General features: G+C 36.3%; 1 non-coding gene across 1 annotated transcript; it reads right to left on the bottom strand.

Moving 5' to 3' along the window:
• Positions 1-1,611: 1,611 nt before the first annotated feature.
• On the bottom strand, positions 1,612-1,772 carry LOC138820375 (U1 spliceosomal RNA). Its single transcript, XR_011369853.1, has one exon. It is a non-coding gene; the product is annotated as a U1 spliceosomal RNA (small nuclear RNA).
• Positions 1,773-7,844: the final 6,072 nt, after the last annotated feature.

The following is a 7,844-nucleotide window of genomic DNA, read 5'->3' as shown; positions in this document are numbered from 1 at the left end:
GGTCATAGACATAAAACACTACTGCAAAAATGGCTAAAGTCGAGCTGGGCTCAGGTGTTTCTTACCTGTAATCTTAGCCACGCTGGAGGTGAGATCTGAAGATCACAGATCAAAGCCCGCCCAGGCAGCACAGTGAGACTCTTATCTCCAATAAACCATTAGAAAACGAGAAGTGGTAATGTGGCTCAAACAGTAGAGCCCTGGACTTGAGCTGAAGAGCTCAGGGACAACACCCAGGCACAGAATTCAAGTCACATAAGCAACAGAAGAAAAATGAAGGCTGGGAAGGTGGCTCAGTGGTAGAGTGCTTGCATTGCATGCCTGAGTTCCTGTGTTCGATTCCTCAGCACCACATAAGCAAAAAGAAAAGAGCCGGAAGTGGCGCTGAGGCTCAAGTGGTAGAGTGCTAGCTTTGAGCTGAAGATCGGAGGGACAGCGTCCAGACCCAGAGTTCAGGCCCCATGACTGGACCTCCCACCCCCAACCCAAATAAAAAAGAAAAAAAAATGACTAAAGCAAAAAAAAGCAGGTGTATGGCTCTTCAGGTAGAGTACCTACCTAATATGAGAATCTGAGTTTAAATTCGAGGATAGACGGGGAAAGGATGTGAAGGAATAGAAGTAAGAAAAGGAAAGGAGGAGTTATTCTGAATATTTTACTTGCCTAGCTATTTCATTAAGGTGGCTTCTCATTCCTTTTTCTTCTTTCATCTTCTTTTTTTTTTTTTTTTTTGGTCGGTTGTGGAGCTTGAACTCAGGTCCTGGATCCTGTCCCTGATCTTTTGTGCTCAAGGCTAGTGCTCTACCGCTTTGAGTTACATTGTCACTTATGGTTTTTAGTAGTTAATTGGAAATAAGTATCTCATAGATTTTCCTGCCCAGGCTACTGTTGAACCTTGATCCTCAGATCTCAGCCTTCTGACTAGCTACAATTACAGGTATGAGCCTTTGGCTCTGGTCACCCATTTGTTTTCTTTTTTTATTTTTTGTAAGTCATGGGACTTGAACTCTAGGTGTTGTCCCTGACCTCTTCAGGACAAATGAAGTGCTCTACCACTTGAGCCAGAGCCAACTTCTGGTTTTCTGGTGGTTAATTGAGGATAAGAATCTCATGAGCTTTCGTACCTGGGCTGGCTTTGAACTGCAATCCTCAGATCTCAGCCTTTTGAGTAGTTAGGATTACATTTGTAAGCCACCTGCACCCAACTTCCTCATTTATTTTCTCATGGGGAGTTCTAGCTGATTTCTCTACTCCTTGTAGTTCCTAGCAACTACAAAGTAGGCCTAGAAGTACTTCATCCTTTACAGTAGTCCTTAGGACCAAGTGACTGCTGAGTGCAGGAAAGGAGATGAGGCCAATATAAAATACAATGCTGTCTATCTATCTATCTATCTGTCTGTCTATCTATCTATCTATCTATCTATCTATCTATCTATCTATCTATCTATCTATCTATCTATCTATCTATCTATCTATCTATCTATCTATCTATCTATCTATCTGTCTGTCTGTCTGTCTGTCTATCTATCTATCTATCTATCTATCTATCTATCTATCTATCTATCTATCTATCTATCATCTATCTATCTATCTATCTCGTTAGTAATCCACGGTAGGGCACTAACACAGTCCTCCACTATCACAAATTATGCACTCGAATTTCTCACATTTGAGGATATCACAGGAGTCAGCACATCTGGAATGTAATAGATAAGTCTTTCCCTCGGAAAACCACCTTCATGATCATGATCTCTCCCCTGCCAGGTAAGTAACAATGCTGACTTGGTATTTTAAAAACTAACAAACACATGAGAGCAGTTCACACTTGTAATCCTAGCTATTCAGAATGCTGAAATCTGAGGATTAAGCTTTAAATACTAGATAAATTTTGCTGAATTTTGATTATAGCTCCTTTGGTGTTTTTAATTGTAGTTTTTATTTATTTTCTTATTTTACTGTTTCTTACTGTGACTACCAAAAAGCTGAGTGACTTACGTGGCTTGTATTCCTGTATTACATTGGAGGTGCTCTAAGACTTCATCAGAGGCCAAACTTGTTCTACTCAGCTGAGTAGCCAGCCACAAAGCTGTAAGTGACAATACCTACAGTAAGCAAAATTACATAAAATTAAAAATTCAGACACACAGTTACACTAGCCATATTTCAAATAAAAATAGAATTCAAGTTTCAGTGAATGTTAGTAAAGTTTTAATGAATTCATTCTATCTATGTCCCCTGTGACACTGCCACAGAAGAATGGAATACTTAAAGAATATCATGTAGCTCCCAAGGCATGGAGGTAGTTACTCTCTTCCTTTACAGAAAATGTTTGCCTGACCATGTAACCTAGTGAATATCATTTATTATGCAGAGCTACCCACTTTTCTATATGCACTTATGTTTCCCTCTCCTTTTCTCCCTCCCTCTCTCTTCCCTCACCCAATCCCTCACTTTCCTTGTTTTAGGGATCAAAACTCATGCATGGTAAGCTGCTAAGCTGAATCCCAGCCCTGTGTATGATTTTGTGTTTGGGGAGGGGGCACTTTTTCAGGGCTTGAACTTTGGCCCTGGACACTATCTCTGACATTTTGTGCTCAAGGCTAGTGCTCTGCCACTTCAACCACAGGTCCTGTTCTGTCTTTTTGGTGGTTACTTAGAGATAAGGTCTCATTGGCTTTCCCTCTTCGGCTGGATTCCAACCATGATCTTATCAGCTTACGATTACAGGATGAGACATTGGCATCTACCTTACTTTTTTTTTTTAAGTTTTCAAGTATCTTCTTTTAATTTAAAAAAGAACAAGTATGGGAAACTTCCCAAAGAGGTAAACAACTTAAAACTATATAGGTTTAAATATCTCTGTATCATCACAAAATTGCTAAGTATTTCTATTACTAACATTTTATGAGGTGAATTTTCAGGACTAACAGTAATAATGTTAAGTAATTGGAAAAATGATATTACTTTGTTTTTCGGTACCCAAGTCATATACATTATTCTGTGTCTTAGCTGGAGAAAATCTGATTCATTGTCTAGAATGGTTCCTATTAATCATAAAAATAATGACAGAGCTAGTTCAGTCAATGATTTAGAATTCTAAAACCAAACTTACAAGATACTTTGTATTTTAATCCATACAGTATAATGATTTTGTCTAAAGCATGCCTTACTGAAACACATCAGTAGAAATGTCAGTTTGGAAAATCGGTCTATACTCAAATCTTGTCAAATTAAGAACACATTTGAATAGTGATGATATATGTCGAAGCAATAACTTGAAATAATTGTCACTGACTGTCTTGACAGGTACAATTAGCTTCTTCGATTTCAACTTGTCATAATATTTATACTTCAGTAATGCCACAGCATTGTTAGACAATTTTGAAATGGCTGCTTTAAGGGTCAGATAAAAATAATCTTAAACCAGGAGGTAGAGGCTCAGGTCTGTAATCCTAGCTCCTCAGGAGGCTGATATCCGAGGATCGCAGTTAAAAGCTAGCACAGGCAGGAAAATTCATGGATCTTTTTTCTCCAATAAACCACTAAGAAAACTAGAAATGGTAATGTGGCTCAAGTAGTAGAGCAGTAGCCTTGATCTGAAGAGCTCAAGTCAGACAGAGTCCAAGTCCCTCAACTGACAAAAATAAATAAATAAATAAATAAATAAATAAATAAATAAATAAATAAATAAATAATTAAAATAAATCCCACACTGGCCAGATGAATGAGAACTGACAATGTTTTCTAGGTAAGGTATATTTACTGCTAGTTTTTCTATATTTTGTCTTACCTCATATATTAAGTGCTTTTTTTGCAATGAACTGAAGAAGGTTCTTAAGTGACTTTTTTCTACGAATAACTGAGTTCATAATAAAGTTATTTTGTAAAATATTGTCTTTTTTCCACTATTTCTTTTTATCATTTAAATCTCCCTCTTTGTTCTGCACCATCTTCCACTTCCACAGGTTTCCAGGGTATATCATAAGAAGACTGTGTACACATTGTTCTGGGGTCCACCACTGCCTCCCATGTCATTAGGTAAGGCTATGCACCATTTTTTAACAAATATGTGGGGATTTTCTTTCATTTTAATCCTAATGAATTAAAAGTATAAGGTGTTAGAAAAGTTCTAAGTCAGTGACTTCACTCGTGGTGTGCTGTGTACCCAGAGATCCATGAAAGCAATAGTAACAAGTGATAAATTAGAGTATCTAGGAGAAACTATTTACCTATAAGCTCTCCTGACCTCTAAAGCAATGATAGAGCAAATATTTTCCATTGTACACAGGTATCTTGTTCAGTGTCCTGATCTTTGCTTAATACATACTGTTCTTTTTCTCTTCTAGCCAAAAATCAACCTTGTCTTTGTTATTGTTATCGCAAAGAAATGTCAAACAGAGCACTAGAGTATGGTGATTACATATGTAACTGAAGTGTTTTTGCTGTATCTCCCCATGAAGGATGGTGGAAAGGCAAAAAAGCATGAATGAGAGAATGAGAAGGTAAGACAGTACTTGTTTTTAAACAAGATCATTTACATAATAAGTCATCTGTCTATGCGGGCAGAGTTCTCCTCACGATCATGTCTTAAAGATTCTACCTCTTTTTTTCTTTTATTTTTCTTTTTCACTTTTTTATTGTGAAAATACCTTACAGAGGGGTTACAATTACATGACCAAGATAATGAGTTTATTTCTTATCAAGCATTATTCTTCCTCCTTTGTTTCCCCTTACCATCCCTTCCCATCTACTCCCCCCTCCCACCCCACCCTCCCTTGCACCAAAGTTGTAAATTTCGTTTTTGACATTACATCCCATTGTTGCAATGGGTCCACCTGTATCCCTATTTAAACAATTTGTTTCTTTTCCCTTCCTACAAAGCAACAAAATATCATCTTATAAATATGTTAGAAATAATAGCAAGAAAGAAAAACCATTTGATTTCTTACCTTGAGTTTCATTTCGCCTAACATCAACTTATCTGACTGGATATATGGCTATAACTCAGGCCCTGGACACTGTCCCTGAGCTCTTTTGCTCAAAGCTAGTGCTTTACTACTTAGAGTCACAGCCCTACTTCTGAGAATGCCTGAGCACCAATGGCTCACACCTGCAGTCCATGAGACACTAATCTCCAATTAATCACAGAAAAATCTGGAAGTGACACTGTGATTCAAGTGGTGGAGCACTAACTTTGAATAAAAGCTCAGAGCCCAGGACCAGAAAAAAGAAGAGAATGCTAGACAGATACATTGAAGGGAAGTATAGGAATCTCGAGAAATAAAGGATTTCCAAAAGCAGTGATGATTAGGCTATGATCTAATATATTACATATGATTTATTTGTCTTATTGCTGATGCTGTCTAATATCCTAGACCCTCTCATGTATCTGCTGATAAATCTGAATGACCAAAAAATAATGTTGGGAGTGGGGGTGTGTTATGAGTTAGAATTCTTTTTTTTTGCCTTAGGAACATTTTCTTTTCAGATTAGAGCTTTGATGTCCCAGAAAAATGTTTAAAGTAATTGTGTTGTTTCTTAGAAATTATCATAAAATTAAGTATATCTCTTTTAATCTCCCTATAACTGTGTATAGGATGGAAAGAATAGTTTATTCCAGTGTATTGGAATACTTCAGATTGTTTTTTGATTCTTCTAGTCTGATAGTCATACTCTGAAAACAAATCCTTAAGTTGTTGAAAACTGATGAGCTTTCTTTCTGCTATAGGAATAGGAGGAGACAGAATTTGCTTCACTTCCTATAGCTATGGAGGGGAAGGGATTGTCCTACAGCATCTCTTTTGAAAAGCTTAGTGGTGAAGCCTTTGACATCAACATTCTCATCAAGGACACCAATTCAACCAAAGTGAGTTGCTGTGGTCTGAAGTCTCTCCTACAGTTCCTATGTCCCCTTGCAAGCTACATTCCACACTAAAGGTATCCAACATTCTAGGCAGACAGCTTATGTTTTGTTGAAAGTGTATGAGTGAATGAAGGTGCAATCTTATGGCACTTTATCATTGAGTGACATGCATGAAGAATTTACACACGATAGGAATCAGTCCTCAATTGCAGTGATTTATGATGAGATTTCATAGCTTAACCATAAATATTCCTTAGGCCAAGTATTTTACCTTGAACCAAAATGATGCCATGGCAAAAAGAAACTGTAATAGGGTTTTCAAATCCAACCGCAAAGTATTTCTGCCCACGAAAACATAAAGTGAGCTATTCTCATTCCCCGATTTAGTACTTGTTTGACCATATGAAAATTCTTCATTGTGATTAAAATTTTTAATCTATTTAAAAAATATTTTAAATTCCCATGTGCACATCCCATTAGGAAGTTGATGTGATGCCCAGAAACTCTCTATTTCTGTCACTTAGATTTTCTTGTGTGTGCCAGTCCTTTTTTTGTTTGTTTTGCTTTGTTTTTACTTTAGGCTAGTGCTCTACCACTTGCCATAGCTCTACTTTCATATTTGTTGGTTATTAGTTAGAGCTAAGTTTAGATAGAGCTAAGGTGAGCCACAATTCTCAGATCTTTGCCTCTTTAGGATTACAGGAATGATCCACAGGTTCCCAACTATGTTACCTGTATTTAAATCATGTGATCTGCTAAGGGTTTTCCCATCGTTTTTTTGTGAAAATATGCCTCAACAAAATAAATAGTAAAAGAACATAGTAAAAGTTATTTTGATTCTCTAAAATAGACAAAAAGTTACACAATATTCTAAATTTAAGTGATAAAGTAAAATTTATTGGAGTTGTTGAAAGACTGTATATATTTAGTACCATTTGGTGGAAAAATGAATCAACTATCCAGAGAAAGAATGTGAAGCAAGATATTTTTATGAGCAGTATTAATGTGTACAACAGTTTTTATGTCATTTATGCAGCCCACTTCATGTAGTATCGAATTACAGATGCTAAGGTCTGCTATGTATATGGTCATCACATAAATCTAAAATTTTCAGTCTGCCTGAGCATTTTCAGTTTTTCCTCAACAGCAATCATCACATTGAACCATAAACTCCTACAGGAGTCTCCTGGAGGCATTTTACACTAAAGAAACAATTTATTCTTTATTTTCTTTATTTGTTTAGTTAAGGTCCAACACTCAGACTTAAATTCAGTATCTGTCTTTAGCTCACTGTCTAGTTCTACCAACTGAGCCATGCCTTCAACCCTAATTTCTGATTTTAAAAATTCAGAAAAGATAATAGTGATAATAATTCTCAGATTTCCTTCACCCAGAAATCCACATATAATTTTGTTTGATTTAATATTCTCTCAGTGTACTTAATGCCATCTTTTTGTTTTTGTTTTTGTGTACTGGGCTTCAAATCAGTACCTTTCACTCTCATAGAAAATAGGCATTGATGGTTCATGCCTATAATACTGGCTGCCTCAGAGACTGAGATTGAGTGTCAAGTTTCTAATCCAGCCCAGGCAGGAAAGTCTGTGAGACACATATTTCTAATTAATCCCCTAAATGAATGAGAAACTGGAGCTGTGACAAGTAGTAGAGCACCAGCCTTGAGGGCAAAGGTAGAATGAGAAGCAAATTCCTGAGTTCAAGTGGCACACAAAATGATAATGTCCATTCCATTCAGCGCTGTAATAAATTAAAAGGATCAACACTGTATTAATTAATGGTAAACATTACTATAGCAATAGTAAGTTATATTTATTGATGATACTCCTTTATTTTCCTAAATTTACTTATATACTAATATCTTAATATAAGGAGATAATTCCTGTTTAAAAAGATTTTAAGGATCAGAAGTGTATACAAGGAGTTTTGATCGGAAATAAGTATTTGCAAGTTTTTCATATACAAA

The sequence above is a fragment of the Dipodomys merriami genome, unplaced genomic scaffold (assembly GCF_024711535.1).
Source record: "Dipodomys merriami isolate MVZ:Mamm:240054 unplaced genomic scaffold, mDipMer1.0.p SCAF_87, whole genome shotgun sequence".
In the NCBI taxonomy this organism is placed as follows: Eukaryota; Metazoa; Chordata; class Mammalia; order Rodentia; family Heteromyidae; genus Dipodomys; species Dipodomys merriami.
The sequence above is the reverse complement of the archived record's forward strand: the minus strand, read 5'-3'. Positions and strand labels throughout refer to the sequence as shown.